This window comes from Phyllostomus discolor, chromosome 4 (assembly GCF_004126475.2).
Source record: "Phyllostomus discolor isolate MPI-MPIP mPhyDis1 chromosome 4, mPhyDis1.pri.v3, whole genome shotgun sequence".
NCBI lineage: Eukaryota > Metazoa > Chordata > Mammalia > Chiroptera > Phyllostomidae > Phyllostomus > Phyllostomus discolor.
In genome coordinates, this window is record NC_040906.2 from 154,303,171 (window position 1) to 154,320,543 (window position 17,373).

Below are 17,373 nucleotides of genomic sequence, written 5' to 3' on the forward strand. Positions count from 1 at the left end.
AAAATTTTTTGTACCATATATGTTCAAAAATAAATGCTAAAATTCATTTATTATACAAAAATGAAGTATCTAAATATAAATAAAATTTGAATTAAAAAATTAAAATGAAATATTTTTTTTCCTGAAAGTGTGGCCCAACAGCATGGGGTACATTATACATGACAAAACATGAAAGAATTAGTTGAGTTCTCCAACTGCTTCTAAAAAGGCTACATGGAAACCAAAGCAATCCCACACCCCCTACAAAATGCAGCTGGTTTTCTATAAAGTACTCGAAAAAAGTTTTTAGGGTAAATGACTTCTGAAGCCTCAATCAAAGACAAATTTCCTTTCATACATAACCCTGAAGTATACAGGAATGACCTTCTAGGAGTTGTGCAATAGTAGTTTTAAAACTCTTTTTACTTTGCTTTATTTCTCAATTTTTTCAACATCATTTGAACTCAAAACAACCATTAATATAATGTGTCTATGGCAAAGTTAGGTACAATAAGAAACATAATTTTAATTTCCTGCCTTTTGATGTTTTTGGTTTTTTAACTGAACACTTTTTTGTGTTTATATATATTTTCTTTTTTATAGAATTTATTGGAGTGACATTAGTTAATAAAATTATACAGATTTCAGGTGTACAATTCTATAATATATCATCTGTATATTGTATCATATTCACCACCCCTTAAGGTAATGTTTCATTGGATTGATAAAAATTGGAAAAATGTATAAAATTTGTTTTCAACATTTTATTACTTTTGTAAAAAAATCTTTCACCTATTATTTTAATAACATTATTTTTTCAGTGTTACCTCAAAAGCCAGGGATTGATTCTTTTTATTTTTTTTTCAGCCTCTAAGGCCTTAATGAATAAAATAACATAAATTCATTATCCTAGAGCCAAGAACCATAATCTTGTCAGATTTCATATATTAAGCAAGTTTTCATTTAGTCTGTTCTTTAAATGGAAAAAAATCAAAAAAGGGCATCAAGGAAGCACATGAAACTTCTGTTTACTAGACATTAACATTATTATTATTTACTTCAATATATCAACAAAATTATAATATACTGTACTACAAAATCTGTTATAGTATCTACTGCAATAAAATAAATGTAATCGAATATATTTAATTTCCACTACTTAAAATAAGAGTATTTAAATGCCCTATGTAACTCAATTGGTTCAAATAATATGTGGGATTTAAATTCCTTTAAAAAAAAGCAAAAGGCTTTCCCATTTATACATCAATTACTTAAGAAATATAACACTGCAACAAAATTTTGAACACAGAAAAATTTAACTATACAGGAGAATTGATACTGCATCCTCATACTCTGTCAGAGTCTCCTAACAACTGCATGTCCAACAGCTGTCTTCAATGGATGTCAAGTAGTCAAGCAACAGGGTGTCAGGGCTTTAAGTGTATACTTGCACGAGGCAGTCTGTGGAATGATCAGGCACTGGTTTAAGAACTGTGTTCTCAAATGAACAATCCTAAAGGCCATGCTAAAAGCCACAGGCAAATTTCTACCCTTCAGTCTAAGCAATTAGGTGAAATGGAACAGTACCTCTTCTTTTTGAAGGAGGGTGCAGATGCTCAGACTAGCCTTGGTACTTTAGATTTATTACCTATAAAGGTAAGTGTAGGGGATAGTTTATCTAGTTTTATTTCTAAGGACTCTATCTCAAAAAATCCACAGACTTCTGCAGCCAAAAACGATTCCCTGATCCTTAATGGGCTATTTTCTTGGAAATCTTAAACTCCGATTTTAACCTCAGGCTTTTTGACACCGTCCTGGACCATCAAGGCACTAATAATCCATCATCTCGGTCAGCTATGCTCCATGGCTGCATATTAGGGATGCTTTCAAAAGGCACTAATGACTTGGCCCTATCACAGTAATTGAATCATTTCTGGAGCCTGAACATGTTTATATTTTAAAAGGTTTCCAGGTGTTTAGAATCATCATTCTGTAGGTTCTAGGTCTTTTCTCATACTATCAAAACCTCTAAAGAATGCATAATAACAAAATATCTCCATTATAAAATTGAGTGGGGAAGTAAAATAAGAAATTATTGAGAAATCTAGACATACATTTTAAGCAAAATAAAAATTAAAAAATCATTAATAAGCCAATAAAAAACAGGCAAATAATCTGAATAGATATTCCTCAATGGAAGATACCACAAATAGCCAATAAACACTCAAAAACATGGTCAGCATCATTAGCCACCAGGGAAATGCAAGTCAATACAACAATGAAATAACACTTACACTATGTAGAATGGCTACAATCAAAAAGACAGATAAAACAAGTGTTGGTAAGAATACGGAGAAATCAGAACTCTTATACACTGTAAATGTAAAATGTAAAATGTTGCAGCCTCTTTGAAAAAAACTAGCAGTTCCTCTAAAGCGGGGGTTTCAAACTCATTTTCACCAGGGGCCACATCATCCTGGCGGTTGCCTTCAAAGGGCCAAATGTAATTCTTGGACTGTATGATGCAATTACTCCTTAACAATTAAGTGAGAGCTCAAGCCCAGTGCTGTGCCCGTGTAGAAACAAGGTGCGGGCCAGATAAAACAGGGTGGAGGGCCAGACTCAGCCCTCGGGTCTTTTGTGTGCCACCTGTGCTCTAAAGGTAAAACAAGTTACCTTATAACCCAACAATTCTGTTCCTAAGTATATGATCAAGAAAAGTGAAAACATGTATCAACACAAAATCTTATACATAAAAGTTCAGAGCAGATTCATTCATAATAACCAGAAAGTAGAACCAACCCAAATGCCCATCAAATAATAAATGAATAAACACAATGGAGCATTATTCAGCAATTGAAAGGAGTTAAATATTGACATGATAAACACGGATAAACTGAAAAACACTATGCTAGGTAAAGAAATCCAGGCACAAAAGATTGTGTAGGTGAAGAAATCCAGGCACAAAAGATTGTGTATTATGTAATTACCTTTATGAGAAATTCAGAATAAGCAAATCTATAGAGACGGAAAGTTATCAGTGGTTGCTAGGGGCTGGTACAGTGGGGAGACATGGTAAGTGACTATTAATGGGTACATAGTTCCTTTTGTGGGGTGATGGAAATGTTCTAAAATTAATTTGTGGTGATGGTTATACAATTCTATGACTATACCAAAAACTACTAAATTATTTTAATGGGTGAAATGTATGGCATGTGAATTATATCTCAGTAAAGCTGTTACATATAATAAAATCCATTAATAATGCAACTTCAAACTCAACATTTAAGTAAACAAATAGCAAGTTTTATCTTTTGATTATATATTACTTTGCTTTTCTAACACATATTCTATATTCACCTGTGTTTATAAAGCTGTATTTAGGTAAAATAAATTAACTATAAATTACTTTAAAATTTTGAACATCTATAATCAATATATTCTTCTTACCCATTTTTTTAAATTTTAGAGTCACATAAATAACAATGAATATTTTATCTGACAAATAGCAATTTTATCCATGTAATTTTACAACTTAAAAGAAATAGATACTTATCAACACCAAGCCTGTATTAAGGGGAGATTTTTGATACATTATAGAAAATGTGATTTTGAGTAAACATCTGAGTAGGTCTTAAATATTCTTACTTTTTATTCACAGCATTTTGCCAGGCAAAGGCTGGTTGCCTTCCTTCCTACCCCTCCATTCTTCTTCCATGGGATAACTGAATATAACTAGACTTAGCTTCCTCAGGTCTTACTCTTTCCAAAACCTGTGATTTTAAGCACAATTGAACTTTTTCTGAGGGAATGATGTGCATGTGCCTATGTGTAAAATATGAGGCTTTGCAGATGTTTCCGGCCACAGTTATGCAGCTGCAAAAGTTTATTAATTATGAAATATAAGTGGATTCTTCTGTAATTGGAAGTGCCTGGGCTTTAACATTATTGTAGAATCTATACATACATAGTTAGGGATTCTGATACATGCTGTTATTTTTATTTATTGCAGATGGACATTTTCCTTAATTCAGGGAAATCAAGTCTGTTTCCATAGGTGCTTTCAAATATTTGTGTCATATTAATGTCCGTGGTTCTATAATGCAAAGGGGAAAGCGCAGCTTGTCGAAATTGTGCTCCCACTGCTCAAGGCGCTGGCCTCATCTGGGACAAATAGGTCCAGATTCTGTGTTTTAATCCTATTGACAGTGCCTCAGTGGGAATAATTACAAAAGGCTGTCTGAAAGCCAGCCCTCTTGTCATTGATATGCTAGGATTTCTCATATTGAGAATGAACACCGGGCAGGGAGGATAAAAACGACATGATGTAATGAGTTTATCAGTTTGTGGGGCACCATCCAAAGTACCGTGCAACTAACCTGTGAGAATTCAGCAAAGAAATGAAGCACAGTATAAAGTTTGCAATGACAGGTGCTCAAGTACTGAACTTAATCAGGGGATTTTTAAAACTAAAAAGAAAGATTAATTTCAGGGCGTTATAAATAGATGTTATTTATTTGTGTTATTTAGTTTAGTACTTTTATTGACAGTACACAGTGGAAAAGAAATATAAAATAAGAAGCTTTTACAAGTTATATTTTTAAGGCTTAGACTGTAAAAGAAAATAAAGCATTATGTAAACACAGTGTTTTCTCCTTTATTAAATTACCAGTTTGGAATATGTTAAGAATTCTGCTGAGGTCTGACATTGAACTACTCTTTATTTTATCAGGATATCACCCTTGTTCTAGTGACATTACAAAACTGATTTAAAAGGAATAAAGATGTCAAGTTAGAACATTCAAAATCTTTTTTGTATTCTTATTCTACTGTATAAATATTAGACTATGTTAAAGAGGTACTGTGTTGCAGCAAGAGGGAACTGGATTTTAATTGAAATGATCTGTGTTCAGATCTACTCTACCACTTACTGGCATGCAATTTGGACAAAGCCACTGCACATTCCCGGGTTACCACGTTATTGTTTCCTTGTTATTAATGATAGAGTGCTACAGACATATTAGCCGTTTTTATATTTCTATTTGTAATCAATCACCTAGCTGTTCAAACTCTCATATAATTGTCTTTAATGTAGTACTAACATTAAAACATGTTTCTACCACCACTACCACACTCCCAAAACCCCACATACAAACTAACACCCCCTAGTCTTTCAGTGGTGCCCCCACAAGAGTGTGAAAGGTTCTCAAAGGCTGTCCTGCCTCTCATGCCATCCCTGCCAGAGATGTGTCCCTGTGCCAGGGACCCCTCCGCCTAACAATTCCCCTCTAACCCGCTCTATACCATTGTTGTCAAACCCTGTCTGTGTTCCCACAGATGTGCACATCCACTTTGATGCACATCTCACAAATAAGGATCCAGAAATGAAGTTTGAAAACTAAGTAAATTACTTAAAATCAACTCCCATAAAAGGAATGATTTCAAAATGAAATTAGACCCTTCTGGACCTCACACGATATTGTCCTCATTCGTCCATTCTGAGATGTCAAACTACAGAATAAAAAAAAAACTATCTGTGAAATCTCAGAATTTAGTAACCCTGAGGGAAAACAACTAAAATATAGTTATCTTTTTTTGTTGTTGTTGCCAGGTGAGAGCGTGAACCCAGTCCCCCACTACCACAAACTGTGCTGTTCAAGTTTCCCACATTTGGGGAAATCGCAGGGGTCAGCCCATCCAGAGTGCAATGGAAAAGCCTTGCCCTGGGAAAACCACCTTTGTGATCATGGTAACTCCCCTGCCAGGTAAGTATTAAACACACACACACACAGTAATCTTAAATCTAATTCAAGTTTATAGCAAAGTAATATAGTTATGGGGTTGTCATGGATAAAAACACTTAAATTAGGAGAAGGTAACTGACCAAACTCAGACATTTCATTACTTATTTGTAGTCACTAACAAAAAATGTGGCTTATTTTTGACAGCGTTATTTTATTTTTCTAAAAGATTTCCTTTAGGTCATGTCATCATGAACAAGAAGCTCTTAAACAGCAGTATAAAAGCAATGCAACTTGTCCTTTATAGAAATTATCAGTTTGGCTTCCTCTCCAGCATGTAGCAGCTACATAACTTTTGTAAATTTGCTTATGTTCTCTGAGCATCATTTTCCCATATTTAAAACAGAGAAACCAGCCCTGGCTGGCGTAGTTCAGTGGATTGAGCGTGGGCTGTGAACCAAAGTGTCACAGGTTCGATTCCCAGTCAGGGCACATGCCTGGGTTGCAGGCTATGACCCCCAGCAACAGCACATTGATGTTTCTCTCTCTCTCTCTCTCTCTCTCTTCCCTCTATAAAAATGGATGGATAAAATCTAAAAAAAACCCAGAGAAACCTTATAATAAGATGACCTCATAAGAATGTTGTGAACTGAAGTATAGATTCATGTGAAGACTTAGCACAGTGCCTAGTGGAGAATAAGCACTCAATAAATAACTACCATGATTCTTTCACAAACTGATTTTCCATGCAAAGTTCTCACTATAGTATCTACTCTGATAAACACTGAGTCACTTTTCCATTTCCAGATGTGTATGTATACAAGAAACACTAACTCTTAAGCAAATATAGTCAAATCACTTATTCCTTAATTAAATAATTATTGTTTGCCTATTCTTTGCACTGTCAGGCAGTGGACCAAAGATATATCTGCTAAAAGACAGACATGATGATATCGAAACACCATGCTCTTTGACCTAGCATCAAGTGGTATGTATAAACATTTGATTATGTCTTTCAGCTAAGATTCTGATATTTTATAACAATTACATATATAAATTATAAATATTGTGCCTTAATTTGTATCTTTTAGAATGTGTTTAATTATCTCCTTGTTTAGTGGTGAATACAGATTCTAAAGTCACCTTTCCTGCCAAGCTGTAGCATTTCATCAATGTGAAGTGAGAAAACTACTTAGCGCAAGTAGATGTTCAGGAAATATGTGTAGGGTCATAGGACTGACCAATTATACTTAAACTGGAGACCTATTTGTGGCAGTTCTTGGCACATTTCTCAATGAGACTAATAGTGCATCTGGCACTATCAGAATATTCTACAAGGGCAGGTTACTTCAAATTGAAAGAACTTCAGCTAGCCCTGGCTGGTGTGGCTCAGTAGACTAAGTGCTGGCCTGCAAACCAAAGGCTCACCAGTTCGATTCCAGGTCAGGGCACATGCCTGGGTTGCAGGCCAGGTCCCCATTTGGGGGCCCATGAGAGGCATTCACACATTGGTATTTTTCTCCCTTTTCTTCTCCCTCCCTTCCCCTCTCTTTAAAAATAAATAAATAAAATCTTTTAAAAAAAGAATTTCAGCTAGACAAGAAATATAAATACAAATGTTTGAGATTTCATTGTGTTTAATAAAGTGAATATATTTTAGTCCAATTCAAAGAATTAAAATTTTAGAGTATTTTGTGAGTGATTCATCAATAACAGGTTTTACTTCTATAATATACTTAAATCTATGTATTTAGAAAAGTCTTTAAAATCCATAGCCAAAATAAAAAATTCCATCTTGTCCCTTTTTTTGTTGTATTTTTCCATCTTAATTTCTTAAAAAGCAGTCCTTCCATTTCAAGCAGTCTCAGACATGCCTTTTCACCATCAGCTTTCTGTAATAATTTCAAAATGATTAAAACAAAATCACCAGTTAAAGCAATCTTTCTAGCTATTTTCTTAAGACTATTTTTCCTTATTTAGTCAGTTATAAAATCTGGATCAATACTAAGCCTTGTGAAGCAAATAACCCTAAAGCAGTTTCAGGCCATTTGAACATTTAGGGAGATAAATAATCATTTGTTATGCCAGTAGAAAATTTTCTGAAGATCATAAAGAAATCAGTTTACCCTGAAGCATGACATTTACAAAAGATGCATCAGAACAATGATAAGATTGACCCAATCCTTAACTTTTAGAAATAAAAGAAAATAACAGGAAGAAAAAAGCCGTAATAACAAATGATGCTTCTCAGCTCAATCGATTATTCAAAAAAAGAAGCTAGCTATGCACACACATAAAAAGCAAACAGATATAGACATATATGCCCATGTGTATATCCTTACTACATATGAGGTAAACAGTCATTAGAGATACAAAATAGTAAAGTGCTATAAGTGCATTCCCATTCTTCCTACTCCTTATAATAGAATATAAGTTTATTGCTAATTTTTATTTCTACACCAAGAAAATAATCTATCACAGTTATATCTGTATCTTATACACTTTGCATCCATAGCATTTTGCAAAGAGATAATGCAAGTACTAATAGAATCTTTTAATATAATTTTTAGTAAACTCTAGAAAAAGTCTCTATGTTAGATGTGAAAAATATGTCTAGTTTAGTTCTTTAAGAATAACTAACTCATTCTCCAAGCTGAAAAACAACAATATTCTAACTTTAGATAATCTAGAATTGCTATATTCTAGAATGTATACAAGTTCTTGTATTTCTGGTAGTAATTTGGAACTAGACAGGCCACTATTAAAATAAATACTTGTAATTATCACTTATATTGGAAAACACAGAAATATCACTGATGCCTTACATTATGAAAAATGATTTCAATTTATTTCTTACCGGCTCTCTTTCAAATTTTAAAAACAATTATTGTGGAGCAAACAAAAAACTAATTTTAATACAATGGGTTATTACATCTTTTATTTTTATTATGAACACAACTATATATGTATATTTTTCCACACACCTTGCCTGTACATTTTCGTGTTCTCATTCAATCTTGTATGTTGTTATGATAAATTAATTTATTCAACCTATAACATATGGAGTAGGAAGCATGAAAAAACTAAGTGTTAAAGCCTATTTATATGCACATGTATTATTTCACTTTTGTCTCAAGTTGAAATGTAAACCTAACAGGAAAACTGGATAAAAACATAAAGTACCTTTTCATTAAGCGGGAGCTCAGCAAAGCAATACAAAGTATCAAACTCAATATATACTCCTGCATACCTCAATCTGAAACAACTGAGAAATTTAGAAGTTAAATACTGTGTTCTCAAGGTAATGGATGATAATGTAATGTGAACATTTCCAAGAACAATTTGATGAAAGTTCTCTAGAATATAATGATTGATTCTATTTCTACACTAAAGGTGCTGTAATATAATACTGTGTGCAGAAAGCTGAAAATGTATAAAATCATCCAAATTAATGATAATCAAATCACCTCAAAACCTACCAAAATTTTGAAAATATAAATTTATACTAATCATAAAACAGATAATAAGGAAGGAATGAAAAAGTTGAAAGATTGCCCCAAATGAAATGGTGAAGAGTATTCAGCAGGAAAGTAGATAGCAGACTGTGAAGACACACTGTCCCAGGTCACATACTGTCCTGGTGGAATGGGTTAGATGATATTTTCAGAACAGATTTATTTTTTTTAATATTTTATTTATTTATTTTTAGAGAGGGAAGGGAGGAAGAGAGAGAGAGAGAGAAAGAGAGAGAGAGAGAGAGAAACATCAATGTGCGGTTGCTGGGGGGTATGGCCTGCAACCCAGGAATGTACCCTGGCTGGGAACCTGGGACATTTTGATTCCCAGCCCGCGCTGAATCCACTGAGCTATGCCAGCCAGGGCTAGAATAGATTTATTTTTTAACATTTAAGTTAAATTACCCTTTGGTGTACACATTCAACAAAAGATTGATAAGAATACTAGTTGAAAATATGTCTAAATAAATAGTATGTGTAAATAAATAGTATGTCTAAAAATCCAAGGTATGATTGAATTAGTCCAATGTAATAGGGATAATCTAAACACACTTTTTGTGAGGGGATGTATACAAATAGGAAAATGAGGTACCTGATGCTTGAAAATGCTCATGTGCTTTCATTTCACTTCACCATAATGAACACAACACCTACAGCACGAAAAAGCAAGGGTCATCCTTGCCAACTGCCAACAATATAAAAAGAAATATGTCTAATCTTAGAATAATGTGAATATCCCTTTTGCCATTTTTCAACAATTATTTTGTAGTTTAAATTAATGTTCCTTTAAGTAAGAGGCTTACAAAGTAGATCTTTTCAACTTATAGTTATTAGAGAAACAGGTCTACTCACAATGTCAATATAAATTTTGAAGTTCTTAGATTTTCCCGAAATAAAATCCTTCTCTTATCATATAAATTAGACAGTGTTGATTATATCCCCAAATGACATGTAGTCTGTAGAATATTAAATTACCCATCAGAAGAAAGCACAAAAATAACATGGAGCTTCACAGAAGGTATTTCAGTAGATCATTTTTTTTAGAGTCAGGCTCAAATTTAGAGGAATTCGTGTCAAGGAGTAAGCTATGTGGCACTGACCTTTCTGAGAGATTCACAACAAATGCATTTGCTAAAATTTCCACCACACATCCTTAGTTAAGCTGTGTCTGACCTCTGGTTTAGGCGACTGGATGCCTCCTCTCTCTCTCCACTTATAGATAAAGTTTATGTCTATATCAATATCTGTATCTCTGTCTGCATCTGTGTTTATATATGTCTGTATGTCTGTATGCCTATATCTACAACTATATCTTTATATCTCTATAGATGCAACACTGGGGATATTATAGTCTCCTTATAATCTTTTAAGATAGTTACTGTAGTTTTCCAATTAAATAAATGTGTTCATTATATTTCCTTTATATTTCATAACAGTTTGGTCCTTTAGAGTCTTCCATCTGAGTGGCATACCTCACTAAGCAAGTCTTTAATATTGCCCAGAATGTTGGTGTCTTAAGTATATTTATGTAGATTGCAATTTTAATTGCTAAAATAGGAGAAACATATATGTGTGAATATGTACAGATGATTAAGAAAAAGTTTATAGAATAGTAGAGAATAGTCTTTAAGAATTCAGGCTGTAGAGCCAAGCACCTTGAGTTCAAATCCTAGATCAAATGCTAGACCTACCACTAGACCACTATAGAGACTTGTGCAGAAAGTCTCCATCCATGTACTATGAAAAATAGAGACATTTATTGAAGAATATAGAATAAACATTGTATATAAACAATGACACCTCAGTCCCCTTCAAAGTAGGCACCTTGGGACCTCACAGTTCTCCCATTCACCATTAGCTGCCTTGTCATATTTTTGTGAATCTCATCAATGGTCTGAAATCTCTTCCTTTTGAAAGGGGATTTTAATATTGGGAAAAGCCAGAAGTCACAGGACACCAAATCTGGGCTAAAGGGGGACAGAGTCACCTGGGTGATTTTAAGTTTCACCAAAAAACTCTGCAGGAGACGTGATGCATGAATAGGCACATCGTCATGATGAAGCTGCCAATCACCAGTTGCCCATAGCCGTGGCCTTCTGAATCATCCAAATAGTTTCCTCAGAGGAATATTCAAGCTTAATGCAAAATGTGATGCAGATTCATTGCTCTTCTTACTCAGTCATTTTGAATGTGACAGCCACACAGTACACATGCTCATGCAACAGCATCTACTGCCCCTACTGACTAGCAGTGCAGTCATCATTATTCACACATGAGCTTTCCAGTACATTCTCCTTGGGCTGCCACGTTACATTAATGCCATGCAAACTGTTCTTGTTATATTAACAATGGCTGGACATTTTCCAAACGGACCTCATGGATAAGAAACTGACTAAAAATAGTGGTAGTTTTTTTTCCCTAATAGATTGTTATATGGACTAAATTAACAGACTTATAACAGTGTCTAGCACATACTAAATATTTTACACACGCCAGTTAGTATATCATTATTGCATTAACATATAGTAAAGAACACTATTTTAAAAAATTAAGATAATTTTGCTTCCACTAAAACATACAAAAACTTCTGAATATTCTCCAACATTTTTTCAAAGAATCTGTTTTACTGCATGAATATGTAAATTATGTAGCTAAATGTCAGAAAGTTTCAGCTTAGGAATTCCTTAATAGTTTCTACAACTAAAAATATCATGTATATTGAATTATTTAAAATAACATAATTAAAAAAACTTCATTGAAAATAACCTATTTTCCTTTCTGTTGTTTTTGTTCTGGATAAACTTACTTCATTTAGCTTATTATTTAGGTAGAGACTCTACTCTACCTTATACTCTAAAAGAAATTATGCCAAATACATTTCAATCTGTGCAACTTGCCAATTAATGCCAAAATAAAGCAACATGACAAAGACTGATAAAATATCAGAGATTTGAAAAGAGGGGAGTAATACAAAAAAGAACAGATTTCTATGGTAATATAACTTTTGTTCTAGTCAGTTCATGCTTTTTTCTTTGCTACCCTTACCAGTGATGTAATAATCCATACACATTTTAATATCAGTCTGCTTTCTATACACATTAGCAAAGTCTGATGATTTTTTTAAAGACTCCTAAGAAAAATGAAAGCTACCATTCTTTTCCTTTAAGACCACAAAATGGGGGGGAAAATCACAGTACTATTAGGGATTATTCTGTCATTATTTCCCTTAGTCAGTCTACCCACAGAACCTTCATTATAAGAGATTTATGACATGTGGGTTTGAAACAAGTTACGGAGAAGAAGGTAGGGTCTTCTTATAATTAATAACAAGTCTGAAGGTAAGAAGCAAGAGAGAGGACAGACTGTAGCAACATGTTATACCATCACTAGCAATAACTAAGTGAAAAAGTATGGCTTTATTTTCATATATTAATACAACACTGGTAGTCTGCAGCCAAACAACTAATGTGAATCTTTGAGAAAGCAAATGATAATAATATATGAGAAGGCCAAAATGTTTCTCCACTCTATAGGGATATGTGGCTATTTTATTTTTGAAAATCATGTCCTTCCATTATAAGATAAATGTTCACTGTTTTCCATATCCATGCATATGAACAAAAATAAAGAAGACTATATACATAAGTGCACACCCTATAAGTAAAGGCTTGCCTTTGGGGAAATGTAAGTACTCCTCAACCCTTTAATCTTGAGCCTCAAGTTAAAGGTGCAGGCAGAGTCATGCACTCTTTGAGGAAGATCCTCAAAATGCAAATTAATTGTTCATCCTTTTCTTAGGTCCCATCATCGATGCTATTCCTCAGAAGACTTTGCTTTCTGAGACAAGTAGCCAGGAGTCCTCACTGCTTCATTTCCAGAAATATGTGAGAGTACTCACATTGTTGGCCCTTTACATTTACTAGTAGTGACTGAATTAAGATCTAGGAATAACTTACATGGGAATTACAAGTCTCCAATATATGACATGGTTTTTCCATCTATGACAAAGGATATAATTTTTAATTCTATAGTGCACTATTGTGCAAGTGAGGGTATTTTGGTCCCAAGAAATATTTCACAAAGACTGCAGATATTTTGAATAATTTAACTATAAGTGGGGGTGATGTTACTAGCATCTAGTAGGCAGACATCAGAGACGCTGCTAAGCATCCTACAGGGCTCTCCACAACAAAGAATTAACTGGCACAAAACGTCAACAGTGCTACTGCTGAGGAACCCTGCTTCACTCACTGCAAACAAATATTTGTCAGTTTTTTTTCTGAGTCCTAGTTATCTGCTTGTTAATAAGCACTTCCTAAGTAAAACAAAAATGACTTTGGCTAGATTTTTTCTAAACTTAAGTAAAAATAGAACATAACTGTGTTACAAAAGTTAGTTTTATCTTTCATAAGCTTAGTTTTTCTTCATATTTCTCCAGCTAAAGCACTAGATGATTTGCTAAGAAATTAACCTCATTTGAAATTTCTGTGGCAAAAAAAGTTTTGAAAAAACAAAAATAGTGCTATAAAAACTCAAGTTGACAGAACTATTGTTATTACCACTATCACTTCTCTTATATCAGTGTCTCTTATTTCAAATGTCCAGCTATCTGTAAGATGTTTCCACTTATAAAGCTCATCATAACCTCAAATTCAAAAGCTGGCTGAAAACCCCTGAAGTTGCCATTCCTTCAGAAGGATGAAGCTTGAAGTGTCTACTTTCCTCTAACTTTCATAGTAAGTTAATTCTTGTCCATTACTCTTTTGACACTATCATTACAGTAACCTGGGTCAAATGTTTATCACAGGTCTTCCCATTTACAGTACTATCTTCCTGTAGTCCACAGGTGGCAAACAAAAGGCTAGTGGGCTGAATCCAGCTCTCTGCTTTGTTACTACCTGGCAGCAGCACCAAGCTCTTGCTTACCTGTTAAGGAGTGGTTACCTTTATACAGTCCTAAAATTGTATTTGGCCCGTTGAAGGCAACTGTGAGGCTTATGTAGCCCCCAGTGAAAGTGAGTTTGACACCACTGCTATAGTCATTCACTTATTCATTCATTCAACAAATGTATTGAATACTTCTGATGAACTCATATCAGAAGAATGATAGGCATTTGGGGGAGAAAGACAGATGCTGTCCTTACAAAGCTCTAAGCCTAGTAGAAGGCCAAGTGTTAAATAAGCAAGTGTAATGGACCAAAATGGAATAGAAAATGGGCTCACTGTAGAAACACCCATAGGTGGCATCTCTTCTCATATAAGTGAAACCTGCACAATAATTAAGGAACATTTTTAACAAAAGGGTGGAAAGAAATTATTCACAGGCAAAGAAAGAACAAAGAGAAAAAATATTATGGCACATTTGAGGCAATTACAGAATGTCAGTGTGCTGGAATGTAGAAGAGAAACATGTAATGAAGCTAGAAGAGAAGGCAGGGGTGGGAGTTAAATTTTTTACTCTAAGAGAAATAGGAAACCACTGAAGGATTTTAAGAAGAGAGTGCTGCGATAAGACTCACATTTAGAAAGACCACTCTAGCTACAACAGAATAGCAGCAGACAGAAAAAGAGAATAGCAAGAAGGTTGCAGCCGTGATACCAGCGAAAGACGACGGTGGAATGTAACAGGACACAGCGTGTGTTTACAGAGAACAGGGCATTAAGTAGATCTGGGAGGAAGACTCTCTCGGAAGAATCAAGAGATTTTTCACTAGATAGTCTCCAGTCTCTTACACTCTCCAATTGTGCAGCACATACCAGCAGATTCGATTTTGAAATACTCTAGAATAAAATACAGTTTGATTTACAATAGCAATGAGGGTCCTTGTAACATCAAATGAGATCGGTGAGGCAAGCAAAATCCTCTCATTTGACAAATGCTGAAAGTGGAGGCTCAAAAAGACTAAGTAATTCAGGCCAACTTATAATGCTACCAGACAGTAAAAATAGGCTTTGCACTCAACTCAGTTTCTGAATCCACTTCTGTTCCTAGTAGTGTGCGTCTCCCAGATCCAGACCTCTGCTAAAGTCTTGTGCTATTTGGTGTATATTACACACTCTGGCACCCGATTACTGTCTAGCATAATTTTCTAATCATTTCATAAATGTATAGGTATATTCAGTAACTATTCCACAGAGAAAGGGAAATAAAAGCATAAACTCTTGTTATACTGAATATAGCTAAATGAATAAAATTATAAATAGGCACTTATGTTAATATCAGTAATACAGGAAGAAGAGAGCTAATAGCATTGTCCAGGCTAAAATTATGTTTCATGTGGATTAGTTGGAAGTATGATCAGAGCATAAATATTTAATGAAATATGAAAATCAAATTTGCCTTCATGCAAGTTCACTCTTAATGCACATTAACTCCAGTGAAGTAAAAAAGTTGAATTGCCTTTTCCTCCAAAACATAATTTCTCTTTCCATTTAGCTGTTTGACAAGTAATCCTATAAGGTGCTTTACATCTTCTGCTCTAACTTTGACTGTGAAAGCATTATAATTAATCAGTTTGCTATCATGAAATATGAAGTCCTGAGTCACTGTTTAATTAGGGCAATGTAATTACTTTTGTTAGTGGACATAACTACCAGTTACATATAAATTTATTTTTGGATAAGATAGTAACAATAAATGTATATTTTTAAAAAGCTATAATCTACAAAAATACATTTAAAAAGTGATTACTTTAGAACATATAAAATGTGTGAAAAGAAGCCAAACACTTTACATGGAAGACGACTATGTAATTTATTAACCAAACCAGGGCCCTTTGAAGACTGAAAGAGGAACTATTAACGATAACAACAAAATGAGTGTCACTGTAGTCACCAGAGTAGATAACAGGAAAGGGAAATGCCTTTCTAAGACGTCCTGAAATCACAATGATAAGCCATACACAGCTTACAATAACTAAATAACCCAGACATACACCAAAGTGTTAAAATTTGGAAATTTTGGAAATTTTACCAGTCAGCCCACTTTCAATATTTATAGAGGTGAGTTGGAATCAATATATTTCACAGTAACAACTTGCTTAAAACTGAGTTTAAAGCTGAAAGAAATTTTTGTTTGTTTTTAATATTTCTCCACACTCACTAAAGTATCCTTATTTAGTGCAAAGAATCTGGGTTCCTTGCCACACTTACAAAACAGATTTCAATCTCTAATACATTTACAAAAATCTTTTATTATTTCCATTTAACACTTTTCAGTCTATAACAACACCCAATTAACTTTGAAAAGCAAAGTATAAAGCACCAAACAAGTCAAACCCTATTTTACCTCTCCTAATTCTTGCACTTCAGTTCTAAACAGTTATGAGACAAAGTAAATATTTTTGTAGGGGCAAAGAAAAATACTTTAACTCAAAGTACTAAGGTGTGAGTTGTGAACAATAACCACTTACAATATATAATAGAAAAGCAATATGCTCCCTCAAAAGCATTCCTCCATGGATACCAGACATTTTAATCCGTTTTTGTAAAGAACAGGAGGTATTAGAGTTGAAACAGAAACAGGATTCTTTAAGATGCCTGGAGAAAGAAATATCCATTAGTAAGCAGGATTCTCACTGGGATTGCATTTCTTGAATATTCTCCGTCAAGGAGATGAGAATATCACTTTTTACACTTTAGTCCAGGAAAGTGATAGTCTGAAATTAGAGCTGCTAAAAACAGGCAGGTACTGTGAAATTCAAGGAAATGCTGCATCAAGAAGCTAAAGGAAAGAAAAAAGGATAAAATTCTCTTTATCCTTACAAAATTGGCACATTATTCCAAGTGAGGTAACAGGCAGAACCTCACAGCAGATTAAAAGGAATTTGAGGACAAATGTTTCATTCAGTAGGCCTTTCTATATAGCAGATAACTTTCCACCCAGTAAAGAAAAGCCTTGTCTTTTATTAACTACATTTGAAGGTTTGCCTTAGTATATAAAACCCCTCTTTTTTCACTTATTCATGACTATATTGGCAAGTGCCTCTACATCATTCATACTTATAAAATTCAGCATGGCAGGTGGCCCAAATTTTTCACTGTAACTATTAAAAGCTCCGCAGAAGATAACTGCCTTGTTTTAATTTGATTTTTGTTTCCTTCAGTTACCATTAAGAAATTCCTCCTCAACATTTTCA

General features: G+C 34.0%; 1 protein-coding gene and 1 non-coding gene across 7 annotated transcripts in view; both read right to left on the minus strand.

The window, feature by feature from the left end:
• Positions 1-17,373, minus strand: part of EPHA7 (EPH receptor A7) — a 171,041-nt gene that overhangs the window by 113,198 nt on the left and 40,470 nt on the right. The gene's annotated exons all lie outside the window — the stretch shown is intronic.
• Positions 5,588-5,752, minus strand: LOC114495875. The gene has a single exon (XR_003684538.1). It is a non-coding gene; the product is annotated as a U1 spliceosomal RNA (small nuclear RNA).